Source organism: Quercus suber, unplaced genomic scaffold (assembly GCF_002906115.3).
Source record: "Quercus suber isolate HL8 unplaced genomic scaffold, Cork oak 2.0 scaffold_150, whole genome shotgun sequence".
In the NCBI taxonomy this organism is placed as follows: domain Eukaryota; kingdom Viridiplantae; phylum Streptophyta; class Magnoliopsida; order Fagales; family Fagaceae; genus Quercus; species Quercus suber.
Window position 1 is genome coordinate 808,897 of NW_027069611.1, and position 11,999 is coordinate 820,895.

General features: G+C 38.9%; 1 non-coding gene across 1 annotated transcript; it reads right to left on the minus strand.

Annotated features, from left to right (window-relative positions):
* Positions 1 to 4,428: 4,428 nt before the first annotated feature.
* LOC112038626 (small nucleolar RNA U30) lies at positions 4,429 to 4,516 on the minus strand. The gene has a single exon (XR_002885853.1). It is a non-coding gene; the product is annotated as a small nucleolar RNA U30 (small nucleolar RNA).
* Positions 4,517 to 11,999: the final 7,483 nt, after the last annotated feature.

Below are 11,999 nucleotides of genomic sequence, written 5' to 3' on the forward strand. Positions count from 1 at the left end.
TTGATGGCGACATCATCGTATTTGCCATCCAACTAGTTGTAAATCTCCCAATACTTGTCCAAGTAAGCCTTGAGGGTCTCGTCATCGCGCATGGTCAGGGACAGCAACGAGCTCATGGGCCGAGGAGGTCTACTGTTCGTGACGAAACGGGAACCAAAGGCCTGGGTCAGCTGTCTGTACGAGTCTACAGGATTCGTCCTCAAGCCGTTGAACCACCTCATTGCCACAGGCCTCAAGCTAGAAGGGAAGACTTTGCACATCAGCGCCTCGTTCTTAGAGTGAACGGCCATCCTTTAATTGAACTGGCTCACGTGCTCCACGAGGTCCATCTTGCCATTGTAAACGGCGAAGGTCGGCTGCTAGAACCTCTGAGGGAGCTTCGCCTCGTCTATGCGATGCGTAAAGGGCGACTTGGAGAGCCGGTCCAGCGCCCTGCTCATGGTGTCGCTTCCTAAGCCCTTAGGGGTGGGGCTGCCACGCCTACGCCTCCGATAGCGCTCATCCTCGTGGGAGAAAACTTCACTCGGGGGTGTCATCGACCCTTGCCTGTAATCGTCATCACTTTCGTCGTCAGGGGGTAAGTCGAGGCTGGGCTCGAGTCGCTTTCGTTGTGCATGGCGCAACTTTGTCTTGAGATTGTCTATCTCTCGTTGCATGGCCGCCTTGTCTTCCTGCCTCTGAGAGGCGTGACTCTTATCCCCCCGCGGCCTCGTGGCTGGGTCGTTATTGCCTTCTTGGGGCTCGTGGCTACTTCTATGCGTATGGCTTTCGCTGGTTTGCGAGGTGTGCACGCTTCCTTCTCGGAATCATCCGTTCTCCTCGTTCTGGCCGAGCCTCGTGTCGCCATAGTCGTTCGGGCGTTGGGGTCTTGCTGGTTCGTGTCGATGGGAATTCCCTTGGTGAGGGTCTGACCCTACCATGCCTGGCTGTTGTCCTTACTGACGCACGAGTTCTTCCCACAGACGGCGCCAATTGTAGGGACCGGATTTGGGACACTTCTTCAGATTGAGAGAGTGGACCCCAGCCCAGCTTGCCCTTCAATGAATTTATAGAGTGTGGGCTCAAGAACTAGGCCTTAGTAAGGGGTACAACTGCCCTGCATGGTTGCATGTGACTTTATCAACTTAAACATGGATTGGAATGCACAATGATGCTTCTCAGACTGGTCTTCTGAAGTTTGATGTTCTTATTATTTCTTTTAAGATTCATTACAAAGGTTCCAGAGGGCATGGGTCATTACAGAACTCCTTAATGTCGATCCTTCCTCCCCCTTTCAAGAGAGACTCCCTACGTTATATACCCCTCTAAACTGATCCTAACCCTCCATTTGTCGATTAATCAGGCTACCACTTGAGAGCCTTTCCCATCAGCCGCATCCCTGTTCCTCCAGTGGGTTGCAGCACCCAAGGTGGCGCTGTTCAGGAGTCCTGTCCTCATTAATGCGGCCAGGACGTTAGTTGAGGGCATTCAATGCAGAGGTGACAGCTCGCCTAAGGCTTGTTCCTTCGCCGTGCTCCTGTCGTCGACGCATGGCACTGGACCCTTTCCTCCTCGGATATTCAAGAAGTCCCCTTTGGTGGGATGGTGCCCGCGTTCTTCTGAGGTCTCGGACGCCCGAGGACGGGGCCTTCCTCGGATAGGTTCCTTGGGGGTCGGCCCTCGCGCTTTCATCCTCGGACCCCTTATGCATCCTCGGCGCGGGCCCTTGGGCCTGGCTTGGAGTGGGCCAAGGCTACCTGATTTTCTGGCCCCACATATTACATTAGAAATTGATTTTTTTAAATCATTTTTATCACTTCAAAGGCAATAATAATATTCTTTTTCAATTAAAACTTATGCTTCTTTACTTATTCATTTTTGTAAATTTTTTTTAATTTTTATGTTTGCCTTTTCTGATGATGCTCAAAATCGTCAATAGATCTATCGCCCAAACCTGCAGTCTTTAGTAAAAGGTGAAGAGTAGTGAACTTGCAAAAATGGGAATACCTTCAGAGAGTATCAGTTTAGTGCCGGCCTAAGACTCTCCGAAGATTTAGTCAGAAACTCACAATGATCTCTATGAACTTTCAAGAAGGAATTTTCAAATAGTATTTTTTGCTTACCTTGAGATTGGAGTGTCTAGGTGTCTATATAAGGGTCTGTGGATGACCACCATAGTGAAATTGTAGGGGCATGTGGTTATCCCTTAGCTAACTTGTAGGTAGGGGTGACAATTTTTATCCATATCCATGAACCCACCCATTATCCACCTTATTTGGATAAGTCTTAACATAACCCATTCGAATATTTGGGTTAAATGGGTAAAGGCACATTTGGTTATTTAATTATATGGGTCTTAATGGATAAACCCACTAATACTCACTAAAACCCATCTAAAATTTAAATAAACAACATAAATTCTAAATTTCTAGAAAATGACCAAAATACCCCAAAAACTTAAAAAATAACCAAATAACCCTATGAAAATTGAAAATGACCAAAATACCCCTAAAACATTAAAATTACCAAAATCCTCCTGAAACTTAAAAAATGACCAAAATACTCATGAAACCTAAAAAATTACCAAAATACTCCTTTAACCAAAAATGAACCAAATACCCTCCAAAGCCTATAAAATGACCAAAATACCCCAAAAACCTAAAAATTACCCAAATACCCCCTAAACCTAATAAATGACCAAAATTCCCTTGAAACCTAAAATTACCAAAATACCCCATAAACTTAAAAGATGACCAAAATACCTCCGAAACCTATAAAATGACCAAAATACCCCATAAACCTAAAAATGACCAAAATACCTCTAAAACCTAAAAAATGACCAAAATACCCCCGAAACCTAAAAATTACCAAAACACGTCCTAAACCTAAAAGATGACTGGAGTACCTTCAAAACCTATAAAAATGACCAAAATACCCCCCGAAACTTGAAAATTACCAAAATACCCCAAAAACCTAAAAAAGGACCGAAATACAACCGAAACCTAAAAAATGACCAAATTACCCCAAAAACCTAAAAAATGACCAAATACCCCCAAAACCTAAAAATTACAAAAATAACCCCGAAACCTAAAAATTACCAAAATACCCCCAAAACCTAAAAATTACCAAAATACCCCCTAAACCTTTAAAATGACCAAAACACTCCAAAACCTATAAAATAACCAAAATACCCTCGAAACCTAAAAATTACCAAAATATGCCATAAACCTAAAAATTACCGAAATACCCCCAAAATTTAAAAATTACCAAAATACCTCTGAAACCTAGAAATTTACCAAAACAAACCAAAATTTTGAAAATGACCAAAATACCCTTAGAATCTAAAAAATTACCAAAATAACCTTGAATCATAAAAAATTACTGAAATTCCCTTGAAACTTATAAAATGATAGAAATAATCTTAGAACCTTTAATTTGTATTCTCAAAACATCCAAAATACCCCAAACCTCTATTTCAGTAATTTTAGATTTTTCAGGTGTATTTTGGTCATATTTACATGTTTAGGGGTATTTCAGTCATTTTTAGGTTATGAAGAATTTTGGTTATTTTTTAGATTTCAGGAGTATTTTGATCTTCTTTTAGGTTTCAGGATATTTTGATGATTTTTTAGGTTTCGAGGCTATTTTAGTCATTTTTTTAGATTTCAAAGGTACTTTGGTCATTTTTTTTTAGGTTTTGGGGGTATTTCGATGATTTTTAGGTTTAGGGGTTATTTTGGTTGTTTTTAGGTTTCGGGGGTATTTTAGTTATTTTATTAGGTTTTAGAGGTATTTTGGTCATTTTTTTTGGTTTTGGGGGGTATTTTGGTCATTTTAAAGGTTTTGAGGGTATTTTGGTCGTCTTATAAGTTTCAGGAGTATTTTAGTCATTTTTTAAGTTTCAGGGTATTTCGGTAATTTTTTAGGTTTAGGGGGCATTTTGGTAATTTTATAGGTTTCGGGGGGGGGGGGGTATTTTGGTCATTTTTTAGATTTGGTTTTTTTTTTTTTTTTTTTTTTAAATTAATTTTTTTTTCTGGATTTATTAATGGGTCATCATGATTCTTGTGTAAGACTCTGGGTCTGGGAATAATGTGAGAATCCATTCGGAGATCCATATATTACTCATTTACTCTGAACCCAAAACCTGAAAAATTCGAGGAAAATTAAGGCCAAGGTTAATCCTAAAGCTTAAACCAACCACAGATCCAATTGAAATGCCACCCTTTAGAAATTTCTTAGCTTAAAGATTGTGTTTATTTCTTGAGCTTCATCCATAACCCATTAAACCCATAAGCTAAAATTAAAAAGTAAACACATGTCTCAAGTGGGTATTTACTTTTTATAACAACACACACAGACAAAACCACAAAAGCCCATAATTTTTGTTTTTTCAAAGAGCAAAATCCTATAAAAGAAAAGAGTTTTAGAACAAGAAAAAGAGAAGGTGCTCAGAATATTATGAATGGATGAGTAAGATATCCTCATGTTAATATCAGATTAACGAGATTTTATATATAAACTCATCATCATCGCACCTTTCCTTCTTAGTACAAACAAAAAAATAACATTAAAAGAACAATCATCAACAACAACAGCTGTATCTGTGTGCGAATGTGAGAGAAACAGAGAGTAACAGAGAGATCTACAATAGTTAAACAAGAAGACAGTGTTTTAAGGATTAGGGTTTGCTTTCTGTTTTATAGCCATTATGATCTTACAGAATTACAGAAATAGCCTCGCGAAGGTCTGGACCCAGACCACAACAGAAGCCCATTCTTGAAGACCCATTTTTTTAGATATCATCATAAAGAGTAATAAGACCCAATAATCCATTGGTAGGCCCAACAATTGGATTTAGAAGAATGAGAGTGTGGCCCAAAATTTGATAGGTTTCCAATTGAAGGAAAAAAAAGAAAAAGAAAAAAAAAAGAGAAGCAAATAAAAATAATGAGTATCCCCCTTAAAATTTTTATGTGAGTAATGAGTATTAGTTTAATAATTTTTCTTTTTAAGATTATCAATTTAATCAATTAACCTTTGGACGACTCTAGAAAATAAAAACCTTTGGATACACACACACACACACACATATATATATATATATATTGTTATCAATTTAATCCATATATGTTCAATTTGATGAATTAACCCTTTGCACATTATATTCTACCACACTCTAGCATTTTGGTGTGCCAAAAAGCATTTTTTTTAAGCCACTGCATGCTAATGCTCTTAGAACTCAAATTTCTTGTTTGATGACTATAAAATTTATTAGTTCAGTTAATTAAAACTCAAAAATTCAACAAAATATCTTTTTTATTATTATTTTTAATTAAATAGTTTTTTTAAGGGAATTATAATTAGATAGTTCAATAGAAGATATTGGTTATGGGTTTTCATGCGATGACTCACCAATATTGGTTTTTGGAGGCGAAGACCCACCACTGACTGTCATTGGTGTCAAGCAGGCTGGCTTTCGAGTCCACCTTAGACATGGCAAAACGGGTCAGACCCGTTTGACCCGACCCGTTTGACCCGCGACTCGATTGACCCGACCCGAACCGACCCGCCGCCCGTTTTTCCACGTCTACCAACGTTGAGTAGATTGAGATTGAGATGTAATTCTTATAAGATATTTACTTATTCTTCTTCACTTAATATGTTATGTACTCCATTATAGTTTGTCATTCTTTACTTGCCACCTTCATTTTCTCTTCCTACTTTAAACATATCAAAAATTATACAAGATTAGCTTCTAGAAAGCTGGAATAAGAGTTGCACCAAATTTAGGTATCAAGTGTTTAGTGGTAATTAGTAAGTGGTAATAGTATCACCAATGAAAATCTAATCACAGTTAAGGAACTTAGAAACAATTGACAAATTGCATCTATTTCCAAAAAAAAAAAAAAAAAAAAACTTGTTTGAAAAATATGGGTCAACTCGACTCGTCCCGCGACCCGTTTGACCCGCAACCCTATTGACCCGACCTGAACCCGACCCGACCCGCCCGTTTTGCCATGTCTAGTCTACCTAGACAGTTTTGGGTGAGTAGGTTGGTTGGCAGATTTGGTTTTACACCCCTAGAAATTTGTAAAAACCAAAAGACAAAATTACTCTCAAAGCCCTCTTATCTTAACAAAAAATAAAATAAAATAGAAGGCATGACCTCCATCCAATGCACTAAACACAAAAAATACGATAGAATATTCCTATTTTATGCTAGATGGGTTAAGAGTTCAACACATATTATGGACGCAAAGATCAACATATATATTTCTCAAAAAAAAAAAAATAAATAAATAAATAAAGAAGAAGAAAAAAAGATCAACATATTTTATGGACACAATATATGTCGCGTCCATTGTTCTAACGCCTTGGACACGAGCTAAACCAACCAAAAAAAAAAAGTTACGGAAATTGCTGTGGTATACAGTCAAATTAAGCGAAAGAAAATCTGCTTTCTTCACCTAATTCTTCCCTAGTGATGTGCCAACAAGCAAGGAATAGAGCAAGAACATCTAAAAGGCCGCCTCAAAAGATTAAAAAATGTAGATGGTTCTTGAATTCTTTAGTAGTCCTTCAATTCCAAAAGTCAATTTACCACATCATCTAATAATGGTTTTGCTTATAAAAACAGAATAATCAATTGCTAATTAAAACCAAGCTTTCTCTTATCAGAAAAAATAAAACCAAGCTTTTCTTAATTTTAAGCAGGCCAAGACTACATATTTGGGTTTGAAAATTTAAAACTACGGGATTTGGAAAGGAAAATTCTATTATAAATATGAATTTTACATATATGATAGAAAGAAGCTTTGAAATTTTTGTTCTAACAAAAACATTTGTCCAATAAAAAGATATTGATAATGTTAAAAAATCAGTAGGCTGAATGGATCAAGCTTTGACAACAACTATGTAACCTAAAAAGAAAAGAATAGTTAAAGGGGATTGAGGTGAACCAGCCAAAGACCCTCCAATGGCTAAGTTAGTTTTTTATCTCTCAAGGGATAAATATGGAGAGAGTATAATTGGATTAACATACCTGCGTTTGTTGAAGGTGGATCCCTTATTTGGTTCCACTAACATCAAGGGGATTGCATGGATTTCGTGGAATATTGCATGAGGGACAAGTGGACTTTGCAAAATGTGGGAGAGAACTTTGAGGAGTTCATCCAACGTTTAGGAAACTGAAATTTAGTTACTCATATTGAGCAATCAGAATGTTTCATATTTTTCTAAGTGTTTATACTTGTCTACACCTCAGGCTGGTATGGACGAGTATATTGGATTGTCAAGTGCCCACCCTTTGTAGTCTCTCTAATTTCTCTTGGACGTTGTTAGGTTTAGACGATCCTTATGGACGAACTGGACCTTGTATTTTACCATCAAATATTAAGTAAGGTTGTAGCTCTTACTTAATAAAATAAATATTATTACATATTTTGAAAATCTAACTGTTGAATTTCATGTTTTTTACGCTCTTAATATACATATCAAATTTTGTGTTTGTGGGGAGAAAAAGCCCAACCTTACGTAGTGGGCCTAGAGCCCAATGTGAAGGTTACTGTATGTTCGAAGAGGCTAAAATCGTTGAGGAGTACCTCGCATGAAAGAAAGGTGCTTTGGAGTGAAGAAGATTCGTCCAAAGAGAGCACCAGCGTTCCGAAGAGATAATTCTCCTCGAATGTAAAAATTCTTGGTCATTTAAATATCTGGGAGGTTCGAATGAGCTTACTAATGATTTCAGCAGTCTGGATAAGTTTTAGACACGCTTGGAGATAAGAAGAATGGAGAAATATCTAAAAGGAAAAGATGCCACCACCGTATTAAATGCACTGCAGCAACTTTTCTGGCTGCATTTATGTGGAGAAGACCCCTGAACAGTATAACCTCAGCTACTGCCACTCACAAAAAATTAAAAAAGATACATGACATGACATGCACTCAAGTAGGTATTCAGATGAAGAACAAATGGACGATGGGAATGATGGGGAAGGATGCAATATAAAGAAGAAGGGCTCCTAAGAAAGATGGGGGGGGGGGAAGGAGGAAGAAAAACGATAGAGAAAAAGAAAGGTTTTACTGTAGCCCTAAGAATTGTAATCATCATTCAATTTATCATAAGCCTCTTCGAACTTCAACTTATTTCATCTTTATATGTATCTTTATGCTGGTTTATACTTAGACGTTGTAATCAACCGTTGTGAATTCCACAATCAACCTAACTCTATCATTTATACTCTACAAATTTATTATTTTGGGCTTGGACCACAAATCCTAACCCTACAATTGGAAGCGCCTGTATGAATCCATGTCTCGGGAAAGGAGCAATGGTTACTCCAGGGCATCAGCAACTACTCCTGCTCTCCCCCATCATAGTTTCTGAGGGAAGTATCCCAAGGAATAGGAGCGCCGTCCAACTCCAACTTGGGAGCCTATGTGCGTGGCCCTCGGCGCACATCAGCAACATGAGGGTCATCTCGGCTCTCAGTAGATAAAGCCTCTTGCTCCGGTGGTTTTTCGCTACCTTCTGTTGCTTGGTTGCCTTTGGTGGCACCACTTCCCTCTCCTCAGTTTCGAGGGGCCTCTTTTTCTTTAGGTTCGATAAGGGCTTTAAACCGAGATCAGAAACTTGAGGTGGCGGTGGAGGCAGACTCACCACAGGTTGGGAAGTCCTAGTCCCTTTCGGCTCGGCCTTTTTGCCCTTTTTCCTCATCAGAGCTCAAATCTGACATGTTTTCCTCTTTCGAAGAGTCTTCTGAAAGTGCAGTGATCAGAATGGGAGGATGGACACTGGATTGCCTATCAATTTCCTCTTCAGAGTCCTAGGACGGTATCACTTGAACCCCTTCAGAGCCTTCAAATTTGACATGTTTTCCTCTTCCGAAGAGTCTTCCGAAAGAGCAGTGATCAGAATGGGAGGATGGACACTGAATTACCTATCAATTTCCTCTTCAGAGTCTGAGGACGGTATCACTTGAACCCCTCCTGAAGCTTCCCCTTCGAATTTAAATTCGTCTGTTTGTTCCTCTAGTGAAGAGGACGAAGAGCTAACCTTTTCGCCTATAACCACCGATTCAAGGGGGACTTGCTAAACCGGCTGGACGAGCAGAGGTACACCCTGCAGGTTTGGATGTGATACCGGAGGAAGATCGAATGGAGCCAAAAAATCCTTCAGACCAACGTCGATTCGGTTGAGGCGATAGTCTCCTTGTTTTATCGCGTTTCCGACGGCTGGAAATCGGACGGTTTGGGCGTGTAACCGAGAATGAGGGGAACCGACCAGAGTTACCCGTCTTCACTCACAAAAATATCCGATCGTAACAAGTAGTTGAGCGCGGCGGTGTTGGTAAGACTCAACCGAGGAGAGAAGTGGCTTTTATCTATCAACATCACAACAAAATTTAGTCAGAAACTTGAAAACAGCAAGACCGAGAAGACTAAGTTGCAAAGAAATGTCAATCCTAAATCTACTGTTAGCAAGCCTAAATCTAAGATGCCCCCACCTGGCTCTCCTAGTTAGGTTGGGCAGTGAAGACCGTCATGCCAGGCGCCCGAGACGATCAGATAATCGTCTTTCATCCTCTTATTAGACTTGGGAAGGCAGGAGATGAGCCTAACAGCGTCGGATCGGGATTTCAAATAATATCCGCTCCTTTCTGACTGTCCCACTCGTACATATGTACCACGTCCGCCGGGTGAGTCCCATGCCTAGATGGCGATTCAAATCATCGATGGCCCCTAAAACCCTAAAGACATTGGGTGCACATTGCTCGGGGCTAAGCCTATGGTTTCGAAGGTAGTTAGTGGTGATGGGCCTATAGGAATAGTCATTCCTCCTTCCAAAAAGGCGATGATGGGAATTATCACTTCACCCACTTTTCGGTCTGTTAGGACTTTTTCTTGGGGCTATATCTCAAGCCACATCTTCAGGTATGCGGTATGTGGCCCTAAACCTCTCAATCTGAGCAGGACTGTCCACCAGATACTAGTATCTACCCATCTTAAACAAACAAGAAAGGAGGGACTCTAAATGCAGGGACTAGGGGGCGACTACTCGAAGGTCAAAAAGGGTGTCCGAGGAGAAGATGAAAGATGAATATATGAGAACTTACATGAACAGGATCGAAAAATGATTTTTGAACTCGTGGAGATGCTTGTAGATTCTGGATTTGATGATTGTGGAGTTTGGTCGATTTGAATGTCTCTGTTCGCTGGAAAGTCTGAAAATATGTAAAGTAAAGGAGGAAAAACCTCCTCTAGGGCTTTATATAGAGACAAGCGAAGGGAAGGAGTTACCCCACCCAAATTCTGAGGAAAAACCACATCCGTTGGATCATTAGTCCACCGTTAGATGGCAAAGACAAAACGCCGCCTAGAGTAATTAATAGCGCTTTGGAAACCTTGAAATGACAGCAACAATTATGAAGCGTACAAATCTATGCTCCTACACGTGTGAACTAAGATATATTTGCATTTTTATTTTTATTTTGTAGCAAATCAAAATCTTATTTTTTTCTCCTCGGATGCAAGGGAAAAATTAAAATTTTGAGGGCCTATTGTGGGGGGAAAAAGCTCAACCTTACGTAGTGAGCCTAGAGCCCAATGTGAATGTTACTGTATGTCCGAAGAGGTAAAATCGTTTAGGAGTACCTCGCATGAAAGAAAGGTGCTTGGGAGTGAAGAAGATCCGTCCGAAGAGAGCACCAGCATTCCGAAGAGATAATTCTCCTTGGATGTAAAGATTTTGGTCATCTAAATATCTAGGAGGTTCGAATGAGCTTACTAATGACTTCAGCAGTCTGGATAAGTTTGACACGCTTGGAGATAAGAAGAATGGAGAAATATCTAAAAGGAAAAGATGCCACAACCGTATTAAATGCACTGCAGCAACTTTCTGGCCGCATTTATGTGGAGAAGACCCCTGAACAGTATAACCTCAGCTACCGCCATCACAAAAAGTAAAAAGATACATGACATGACATGCACTCAAGTAGATACAGATAAAGAACAAGTGACGATGGGAATGATGGGGAAGGATGCATATAAAGAAGAAGGGCTCCTGAGAAAGATGGGGGGGGGAAGGAGGAAGAAAACGATAGAGAAAAAGAAAGGTTTTACTGTAGCCTAAGAATTGTAATCATCATTCAATTTATCATAATCCTCTTCGTATTTCAACTTATTTCATCTTTACATGTATCTTTATGCTGGTTTATACTTAGACATTGTAATCAACCGTTGTGAATTCCACAATCAACCTAACTTTATCATCCACACTCTACAAATTTATTGTTTTAGGCTTAGACCACAAATCCTAACCCTACAGTGTCAATTGAATATTATTTAATATATGATTTATAAGTTTATATTTTATACATAATGTTAAACTACAAAAACTTGCAATTTAAATAATTTGTTGATGACATGGCTATTAATATTTAATTTTCTAGAAATTTTGCAAGTATGGAGGATATAAGAAGAAGATATAATCCAATAGTAAATACGTCAAAATTACTTTCAATAAAAAGATATTAAATAAGGTTGCAATTTTAAACTACAATTAATTTTGTAGCTAAACTTTGCCATTATATTTAATCATTACAAATTCCCGTTAAATGAGTGATTGTTTTCCTTCTCCAAAAAAAAAGTATTTTCGATAGTACCTGTGCCAGACATCATTGGTTGGTTTTAAGTTGCGTTTATTCTTCTTTTTCCAGGATAAAAGTTATTTTTTCGATTCAGATCATTGAGCACCATAACCATGAGTCAAATAGAAGCCTTTTTTGCGTTATACACTTGGTTGTCTTCTAATGTGCAATGTATCAGAAATTGTGCATGTAATGCGTGTACCTGAAACGACATGCCGCAGCAATAAAACTATTAACGTAGTTTGGGATTTCAGAGGTGGCTGACAAATCCAAGTTGCTCTTTTTAAGGAGACTAGTTCAAGTCCACACAGCTCTGTTCAAGGTGTTGAAGCTCAAAAATTCACAAAAATTTTATTAGTCAAATTAATT